Raw genomic sequence first — 11,168 nt, 5'->3', positions numbered from 1 at the left:
CTGGAGGAGATGCAACTGACAGACTGTGGGGCTGACAGGGCTGCCTTCCCAGGACCTGGGACCTGAAGAGGAAGGTCAGGGCCTGAACCCCACAGATCGAGTGTCTCATAAGGGAGGGGTATGGAGAGACCTCAGGGAGACACAGGTGTTTCTTCTAGGTGTACTGATTCATTAGAAATATAGTCAATTAGGTGTTTTGTGCTGGGAGGAGGGTCAGGATGAGGGATGTGGTGCTCAGGCAACTGCCTCCTCTGCCACCAGGGAAGTCTTGCCATCTTCCCTCATGTCTGCTGCCTAGCCAGCCACTCCCCACTCAGAACCCAGCTCTCCACTTGCTGGAAGGGAAAGCTCCTGGAGGACTGTGTATCTGCCTTCATCTTGGGCCTCCTGTCTTTGCCAAGCCAGACCCTCCCTGGCAGGGCTGCTGTCCCAGCCTTCCAGGCCTTCCAGGCTTTCTAGGCACCAAGATAAGCCAAGAGAGGCAGACATGCAGGCCACAGGTTCTCTTTTGCCTGTCCTCCCTTCTCTGCCCCGCTGGGTGGCCTTTCTCTCCCAGAGACTGTTTACTGAGTTCCCAGCCAGATGGCTCATCTCTGGGGTGTTAGATGCAGGGACCAGCATTATCTCATCCTTCCCTCATCCTCCCTTCCCAAGGCAAGTTGTCAGGACCGCTGACTGTTAAGAACTCAGGCTGCTTGTGGGACACAGCTGGATGATCAGAAACTAAAGCCATATCAAAGAATCAAAAAATTAACATGAATACAGAGCTTTGATCTGATCTAACTTCTATAGTTCAATTTTGTCAATTGACCAATAATACCTTGTATAGCACATCTTCACACTTGAGCACAGGATCCAGTCTAGGGTCACATATTGCATTTAATTGTCACGTCTCTTTGGTCTCCTCTAGCCTGAAACATTCAGTCTTTCTTCTATAACATTGAAATTTTTGACGAATACAGTCCTTCTTGTTTTAATGCTCCTCATTTGTAGTTTGTCTAATATTTCCTCATGTTTAAATTCATATTATGTATTCCTGGCTAGACAACTGCATAATTGATGCCATGTCCTTCTTAGAGCATAGTATTGGGAGGCACAGGATATCTGCCTGCCCCTAAGGGCGATTTAAATTTTGATCAGCCAATCAAGTTGTTTTGTGAGTTTTCCACTTCACAATTACTGTTTTTTTCTCTAGCAACTAATAAGCAGTCTGTGGAGAGACATTTTAAGAACAGTGCAAATAGGGAAGTCCCGGTGACCCAGTGGTTTAGCACCGCCTTCAGCCCGGGGCGTGATCCTGGAGTCCCGGGATTGAGTCCCACGTCGGGCTCCCAGCATGGAGCCTGCTTCTCCCTCTGCCTGTGTCTCTGCCTCTCTCTCTCTGTGTCTCTCATGAATAAGTAAATAAGATCTTTAAAAAAGACTCATTTAAAAAAAGAACAGTGCAAATATTCTGATCTTCATCAAGACTTCACCCTTTGTTTTAGCATCAGTTGATGATTTCCTGCCTAAACCAATCTTTACTATAATGATTGGAAGATGATGATTTTTCCAACTCCAGCACTCCCTCCACATTTGATACTCAAGTCCTCTTATATTTTAAAATGGTTTTATTACCTGTTTCTCTAGGTGGGGATGCTGGTGTGATGTATTGCGCTCATAATGAGCTTGCTAATCTCAATAGGGGATAATTAAAGGCCTGGGATAGCAAAGGCTAGTTGGAGGCACTGACCAAACATAGACACAGTGACGGTGACTAATAGAATCCATAGCAAGACCTGTATAGTAGTTAGAAATTGTAATTCATAAGGATCTTTGACATGTAATTGAGCAGGAGCCCTAGGACACGAATGTTTGGGCAGCCCATGAGACCCTTCCATAACTGACAAAAATCCTGGCTTAGTGAATGGAAACCTGACTTGATCTCCCATAAGAGTGAGTCATAACCTTTCACTCAATTACCAGATCTAAGTTGATTTATAAATTTAGGATCCCATAAAAGAAAGGGAGGCCAGATACCTTTAAGGAAGAACACCCCAAGTATGTATACCTTTTTCTCCTAGCTTCCCCCTTGGTGAACCTGCAGCCATTTTCCCTGGTGAAAGAGAAATACCCCAAACGTTGAAGAATAGTAAATCCTAATTCTGAGTTAAACACTAACTTCTGATCAACAAGGACAGTATAGCTACCAGTTATACACTTAGGGTAGGAATTGACAAGATATAAGTGCAGTGTTTGACTCTTGTCGGTCTTGCCAAAGGCCCAAGGAAACCACCAAACCCAATCCAGTGGAAATATCTGCAGTTCCTGAGGCTATAAATGACTTGCATATCCTCAGGAAATAACAGAATTCCCACCTGGGCTCCTTGAGCCACAGAGGCAGGGCTTTTAAGACTATTGCAGAAGAAAAGGCCAAGTAGAAACTCCTGAAGCTCAAGTTCTCTAATAAGAAAGCACTACCGCCTCCCTGGTAGATAGAATTGCAGAGATAAATGGTACCATCAATGACTTGGAAGATGTGGGAGCGATTATTGAATTCACATTTGACTACTTGAAAAGGCAGGTGAGTGGGAAATATCAGAAAGGGAGACAGAACATGAGAGACTCCTAACTCTGGGAAACGAACTAGGGGTGGTGGAAGGGGAGGTGGGTGAGGGTGACTGGGTGACGGGCACTGAGGGGGGCACTTGACGGGATGAGCACTGGGTATTATTCTATATGTTGGCAAATTGAACACTAATAAAAAATAAATTTATTTAAAAAAAGAAAGAAAAGGCATGTGGGTCTCAAAGTGACCTTAGATTATCATAAATTATATGTCAACTGTAATTGTGGCTAGTGGTCCAAATACCTTATAAACACTTGGCAAGTAGTATTGATCCTAATGGAAGCATTTTCCCTATACATCAATCAGGATGGGGTTAGGGTGAGATGAGTGAAGTGCTCACATCAGACACAAAATTTAAGGGAATGTCAGAATGCTTAGTAATAACCAAGATAAGTAATATTTTAATGCAATATTTTATAAAACTAAAATTGATGCAAAAAATCCATGATGTACTAAACAGCAAAATTTTAAACAGAGACAAAACTAACAATAAATAGAGAACACCAGAAGCAAAACACCACTATCTTGCCACAGTGTACATCAGCTCTTCAGCCATGTGCTACTAACTTGCAGGGAATATTAATCATCTCATCGTCCCATGAAAGATCATTATACTAGTCCACCTTTAGTGACATCGTGTTGACTGAATCTGGAGAGCAAAAATGAACAGGTACCCCAGATGCTAGAAAATAGGTGATAATTCTCCAGAAAGTACTGAGGTGCCTACTGACACCTCAGTAAAATTTAGAGGTGGGGGGCAGGTATATCCAGTGATCTGGGACGTACCAGATATCCTGTCCACTGTGAATGAAAAGTTGTTACATCATTGAGCCCCTACTATTTAATGGATTTCAGTGGATGTTTGATGTGTTTAATGGACACATATCACATTTGATTGATCACTTCTTTCCATTTACTGGCCTAAAAAGCTGCAACCTTCTGTCTTTGAGAAGGCCCAGAGCAAGAGATGGTGCCCCCTCTAAGCCAGGCTATAGTGGGAGTGGTTCTACTCCCTGGGCCCTTATTATTCAGTAAACCCAGTGGTAACCAAAAACATTTCTGGCACATTGGCATTTTATGACAATGTGTGGAAAATCCATTCCAGTGAATCACAGTAGGAAACCACTGGAGCTCTGGAACAAACCTATGTTCCTTTTAGGAAGTAACTTTGCTCTTTTAAAGCCATTTCCTGTCTTGCTTCTAGTTTTTGATCGAGATCGAATTCCTAGCATATATTTTCAAGTGACCACGTAATCCAAACTGCCTGTCATAAATTGCATGCGGAAAACTCCCTAGCTGTAAATTTAGGTGTACCCTGAAGCATTTCATCTTCAAGGGAAGCTGTGTGTTTGGAACGTGGCTTGAACAGATCTTGAAGGTAAAAGTCCTAGGATATCTCTCCCTACCATATAGGTATTGTTCCAGTGACTCACGCCTACAACCTCATAGAGTGTTCAAGGCTTGTTTACAACTGACTCTGCATGATATGCCCACAACAGGCAGAAGTGAAGTATTCCAGCATTCTAACTCTCAGGGGTATCTCTGATGGGCAATGGAGAACTAAAATCCTCCACTGGGCAGACCTTCAAGGAGTACTTCTGGTCCACTTTGTTTGCCTGGCCTTCAGGCCAGGATCTAGACTGGGAATTGGCAAGCATTTTTCCTAAAGGTGCAGATAGTAAGTATTTTCAGCTTTGTAGGCCACATATGATCTCTGTGGCAGCTGCTCAACACAACCCTGGCAGTGTGAAAAACAACCATAAATGGTATGAAAATATGTGGATCTGGTTGTGTTCCAATAAAACCTTATTCAGAAAACCAGGTAACAAACTAGAGATAACCTCTCATCTATACCAATTCATTGGCAGAGGTTAATGGTTTGGTCAGACAGTTATGGATTTGGAAGTGAAAGTAGAGAATTGATAACAGGTTTATCCTCTTAATTTGGGGTCCCCGGAACCCTAAGTGGCCTGAAGATAGAACAATGTAATATTATATAATAATGGTTTCCTTACTAATCTTATGTGTTTTATATGTTACACTTTATTACTCTGAGAAGAGGTCCATAAACTTGACCAGACCATAAACTACCAAAGCCTTTGAAAGATGAAAATGTGAAGAACTACCTAAAATGGGTGTAGACGGTGAGAATTTGCATGTCTCAAGTAGAATGCATCCCAACAGGCCCATAGCAGAGGAATGGTACCAGCAGGCTCAGGGAGAGCAAATCCAGAAATAGTCTGTTTTCTACTTAGGGAAATTGCCACTCCATCCATAATGGAAGGGGTTTAATGTAATCAACCTGCCATAAGGTTATAGATAGTCACCTCAAAGCACAGTATTTTATGGGGAGCTCAGAATTTGTTGCTTCTACTGATAAGCTGGTTTGAAGTCTATGAGATTCACTGGCTTTATGTACATCATCTCAGAAGCAGCAGATCTCATAGATTGTTGGAAAGGCTTACTGAAGACTCAGCTATGGTACCACCTGGGAAATTAACTTCTTGCATGGTTAGGATGATGTGCTATTGGATGTGAAATCACTCTGAACCAACCAACAGCACATAAATAATGCTGTTTCTCTCATTGTCAGAGTACGTGAGTCTGGGGTCCAGGGGCTGGAAAAGGTTACTGGCACCTCTTGTGGGTCATTAAGCATAATTGACAAAAACTTTTGTTTCCCATACTTGAAACTTAAAAGTTGAGGACAGCAGTACCTATGGTAGACCTAGTGAAAGAGTGTAGACAAGACCACTTAAGAGCTGAGTTTGAATGAAATTACATTCTCAGGGAGTCCAAGAAATAACAGGAATGGGGTTGCTATAAAGGAGAACTAGAGATTCCACAAGACTCGATGGAAACAAATCAAGAGAAATGCTGTGTGTGACTTACTCTGACCACACTGTGATTATTTAGACATAATAATGGCAGTTTTCTCTGTGAAATCTGTGAATTTTACAGTCATATGATTGAAGGAACCATGAATTAACCATGACTTATGTTTTACAATTTATATAGCTGTTTTCATCTATTTTTGACAGTTTTACCTCTTTTAACTGTTAACATTTCTTGTGTCTCTGGGAAAGTAGATATGTGCTCCTTTATCCATGTTGTACCCACCTTTACCTTTAAGAAGAGAAGAAACAATCTCAGTCTTCCTCCTATGTATCTCTTTTTTTCAACTCAACTCAGTTCTGCCACTGTCTACCTGGAACTAGCATCAGATCCCAAAGGATAAAGGCTCAGTTCCAGAAGACTGCCCCCACTCTACTTCAGATGCCAACAGGAAGTCCAAGTTGTCACCTGTGCCTCTGACCTACCCACTATAAATCAGAGATTCCCACAATCCACTCTTCAGGTTCAATTAATTTGCTAGTGTGGCTCACAGAACTCAGGAAAACAGTTTACTTACTATTTGCCAGTTTATTATAAAAGGATATGATAAAGAATACAGATGAATAGCCAGATGAAAAGATACTTAAGGCAATGTCTGGGATTCTAAGCAAGGAGCTCTGGTCCCTACATAGTTAGGATGGGTCACCCTCCTGGTAGGTAGAGGTGTTCATCAACCTGGAAGCTCTCCAAACCTCATACTTTTGAGATTTTAGGGAGACTTCCTCATATAGGCATGATCCACCATTAACTCCATTTCCAGCCTCTCTCCCCTCTCTGGAGGATGAGTGGGGCTGAAAATTCTAATCTTCTAATCATAGCTTTGATGACCAGCCCCCACCCAAGAGCCCACCAAGAGTCACCTCATTTGAACAAAAAGACACTATCACCCCGGAAATCTCAAGGGATTTAGGAAGTCTGTGTCAGGAACTAGGGTAAAGGCCAAATATTAAAAGATGTTTTTAAGTGCTCTTATCACTAAGGAAATTACAAGGGTTTTAGGAGCCCTGTGCCAGGAACTGGGGACAGAAACCAATATACTTTATCTATTACACTGCCGTGAGCATGTCACTACAGGCTGGTGTGGTCTGGGGTAACAGATTATAATACAACTTTATGCTTAGTTATACATATTCTGGTAGTGTTCACCCTAATGAGTTTCTTTGTTCCTCAAGTACAGGCTCTATGTCTTATGTCAGCACTGCTCAAATTGTAGTCATCTGTGGACTATTTGTTACCAGTCCCTACCTAGATAAATTCAGGAATTAAGATTGAGTATTTAAAAATGTTGTAGAAATCTGACAAGGTAATTTTAATGTCTACAGAATCTTTCAGATTTTGGGGTTTTTATTCCCTATGCCTTGGTGATTTTTAAAAATATTCTTCTAATAGTTAATTTTTATTGTATTTTTAAAAAGTATTGGTCCACTATGAATTGGAAATTGTTAGAAAAGATCTTGAAGCACTATTTTTTATACAACTTTTACTTTTTTTCCTATGAAACCTTCGAGTTTCATTTTGAGGCCAGGCTTTACATTTTAATTAGAAAGACTAAAATACAAGTGACAACATGGGCAAAATATTACCAAAGAAATAAGAGGAAAGATACGAAACAAAAATAAATCATTGGTGTATATTACCGATATACACCCATAACATTACAGACACCATCAGATATTTCTTTTAGCTCAACTTATTTCAGATGACAGACAAATGATAAGTTGCAACATCTCTCGGTTCTAACATGAAATTTTTTCTTTACAAAGGGAAAAAAGGGATTCCATGTTTGCATTATTGTCCACAGAACAGATTTGTCTTTGTGAAACCAAAGTTTTTGATATATATGTTTGCTTTGAAAGATACTTTGTAAAACCTTTTATCACTTGTGTCTCCTAAAATATATCTTTTAAATGGTGGATCTTACACTGGTTCAACTTCTGTTTTGCCTAGTAAGATGCTGGTTCTGAAATGTATGACTGCATAGAGTCTAGGACAAAGAAAATCCTGAAAACTGACTTGTCTCACCAAAATAATGAATAAAATTATGTCTAATAACTATCAATTCATTCAGCATGTATTAGACATCTGTGTGCCAGATGCCCAAAGATAGGCCATGGCAAAGAAATGTAATTTTAAATTTCTTACAACCGGGGATCCTCTTATTCTGTGCCCCAATAATGGCCAGGTAATATATCCTTGGAAAAGCTTTTATTTGTCTAATACTAGAAGCCTAGTTCTGAATTCATAATTATTGAAAAATGAGCTATTCTAGTACTTCGTGGATTTACCCATTTCCATATTATAATACATTATAAGGTGAGAAAAGCAGGATATAAGATTATATGTACACCACAATTACAAAAGAGTAAAACATGCATATGAAAATAGCCTAGAAGGCAATAGAAATGATAATAGCTATATCAGACTAGTGGCATTAGGGGTGGTTTTTTATTTTCTGTTTTCCAAATCCTTTGTAATATATGACTTTCACAATTCAAAAAATAGAGACAGTAGACATGAACAGACATTTCACAAAAGAAGACATTCAACTAGTAAGCAAACAGAAAACCATGAGAAAGCAAACAGAAAACTCTGAGAAAGGAGTATATATTAAAACACCACTATGGTGCAGTTCTCCACCCAGTTGGCAAAACAATTACTTTTTAAAATAACACCTAATGTCATGAGGATACAGGAGAACAGACATGCTTATACACTGTAGATGGCACTGTAAATTGGTTTGACCCTTGTTATGGGTTGAATTGTGTCCCCCCAAAATCCATACATTGAAGTCCCCTCCCAGTACCTCATAATGTGACCTTATATGGGAATAGGATCATTGCAGATGTGATTAAGTTAGGATGAGATCATGCTCGAGTAAGTTGGGTCCCTAATCCAATGTGACTGTTGTCTTTATAAAAAGGGGGAATTGGGGGGATGCCTGGGTGGCTCAGTGGTTAAGCGTCTGCCTGTGGCTCAGGTCATGATCCTGGAGTCCTGGGATCAAGTTCCACATCAGGCTCTCCACAGGAAGCCTGCTTCTCCTCCCTCTGCCTATGTCGCTGCTTCTCTCCCTGTGTCTCTCATAAATAAATAAATAGTAATTTTTTAAAAAAGAAAAGGTGAATTGGGAGCAGATATGCACACAAGGAGAAGGCCATGTGACAATGAAGGCAGAGATTGGGGCAATGCAGCAGAAGCCAAGGAGTGTCAAAGGCGACCAAAAAACCACCAGAACCTAGGGAGAGGCCTGGAACAGATTCTTCTTGCTCTTGGAAGGAACCAACCCTGCTGATACCTTGATTTCATACTTCTGGCCTCCAGAACTGTGAAGACAAAATTTTGCTGTTTAAACTACTCGCACAGTATTTTGTTACAGCAGCAGTCCAACTGACTGAGCCACCCACGCACCCCATATGTTTATATTATATAACATACAACATTGATATTTTGTATTTATATTTATTGTATTTATATATTTTATAAGTGTATATTTATATATATGAATATAATTATATATAATCATGTTAATACTTATATATGTGAAATACAAGTTATATATTAAAAACTATGGCATTAAAATGATGTAGGGGATCCCTGGATGGCGCAGCGGTTTGGCTCCTGCCTTTGGCCCAGGGCGCGATCCTGGAGACCCGGGATGGAATCCCACATCGGGCTCCCGGTGCATGGAGCCTGCTTCTCCCTCTGCCTGTGTCTCTACCTCTCTCTCTCTCTCTCTCTGTGTGTGACTATCATAAAAAAAAAAATGATGTAGGAGAGGGGTGCCTGGGCGGCTTAGTAGTTGAGTGTCTGCCTTTGGCTCAGGTCATGATCCCGTGGTCCTAGGATCAAGTCCTGCATCGGGCTTTCCTGCAGGGAGCCTGCTTTCCCCTCTGCCTCTCTCTGTGTCTCTCATGAATAAATAAAGTCTTTTTAAAAAATGATGTAGGATTTTTCCTTTTCTCTTTTGCCACTTTATTTAATATATTTATAGTACTTTTTTAATGGAAGAAAAATTAATAAAATGTAAAAATAAGAGTAATTTGTTTTTTAATTCTCTTACCAATTCATAGACCAGTATTGAGAAATACATCTATTTAGTCTCTAGAGAACATTTGAATTCTGAAGTTTTGGACTCTGCAAAATGGACAATAGTTTCCCTGATGGTGTATTAATAATATTCCTTGTAGGTTAAACAACCTTCCAAGGATAGATGGGTGAAAAATTCAATCAGAACCTTACTGCTAAAAGGAGACCAAGTCAAATATACAACTGCAGGATTCACTGAATTCCCCACATCCTCCATGACAGATGCCCATCTGGCTTTTGCCCAAGTACTTACAATAATGACAGGGAGGTCACTGCTTTTCCAATTAGGCCACGCAATTATCGCATAACAATCATAGTTAAAGTCTTCAGTATATTGAGCTGAATTCTGCTTCTCCTTGTGTCCAGGGTTCCCTTTGGAGCAACACTAAGTAACTGTATTACCTGATTCATAGGGCTCCTGTTTAAACATACGAAGTCTTTTCAGATCCAATGTTTAATTCCTGAAATGGCTTCTCATGTGCTATTATTGCCAGAGATCCTCTTTTCATGCTTGCCTGGTCATTCTCTAGTCTCTCAGTGTGCTTCAAGATATGTTATAAAAATAAAGTTCTCCAGGTATAAAATGAACAAAGCATATTATTGTGGGTAAATTACCACAGTTGATCTAATACAAGACTAAGCACTAAAAAATATTACTGCTAACAAGTACTTTGCATAATTCTTTTTTTCATTCTCTCCATCACCATACATTGTGATCAGTCATATTTGACAGTTAAGAAAACTGAGACACAGAGAGGTGAAGTAATTTGCCTAAGGTCACACAGTCCAAGCTGAGAACAGTTGAAATCCTAAGCCCTTCCTCTTAACCAGCTGCCAATATGCATTTGTTGAATACATGCTTAATAAATACTTGTGGAATGAAGGTGGGATTTATATATTTACACTTCTAGTACTTTTTGCCCTGTCCTAATCTTGGCACTTAGGGACTTTGCACTTAACTGAAATCCCCAGATACTTTTCATATTAACAGCCTTTAACTCTCATCCTAAGCAGCCACAGCCCTCAGCATTAACCTAAATGCAAAAATGTACATTTCTCTCCATTACATTTCACCTTGTTGGTTTGGGCTCATCATTATAGCTTGTTGAAATATTTCTGAATCTTGACTGTCATATGGTGCTCTCCTATCTCTGTGTCATTGCAAATTTAATGAGCACACCTCCAATAATTCTGCAGTTTAGAAAGAAAAAATATAAAGACGTTTTTCCTAATTTTCTATGATAAAACTATTGCTTTTATAACTACACATTCTTCATAAAGTAAAAGTAAGGACAAAAGAAAGGCATGCTGTACAAAATCGGTTTTAATTATTTCATGTTTACATTCAGCCCTAATGGGGCTGAAACTATGAAATTTTAGTGTAGTGTCAGGAAACTGAGAATGATGTCACCTAATGCTATATAGGAACCATCAGCTTTATGTAGTATGTCAGGGTGCCTGGATACAAATAATAGAAAACAACTCAAACTAGCTCCAACAATTGTGAGTTTATTAAGCCCTATGGCAAGGACAACTGAGATAAGGCAGTTTGGGTAATTCACTGACCCCACAATACTAT

Source organism: Canis aureus, chromosome X, assembly GCF_053574225.1.
Source record: "Canis aureus isolate CA01 chromosome X, VMU_Caureus_v.1.0, whole genome shotgun sequence".
Lineage (NCBI taxonomy): Eukaryota > Metazoa > Chordata > Mammalia > Carnivora > Canidae > Canis > Canis aureus.
Note: the sequence above shows the minus strand (reverse complement) of the source record.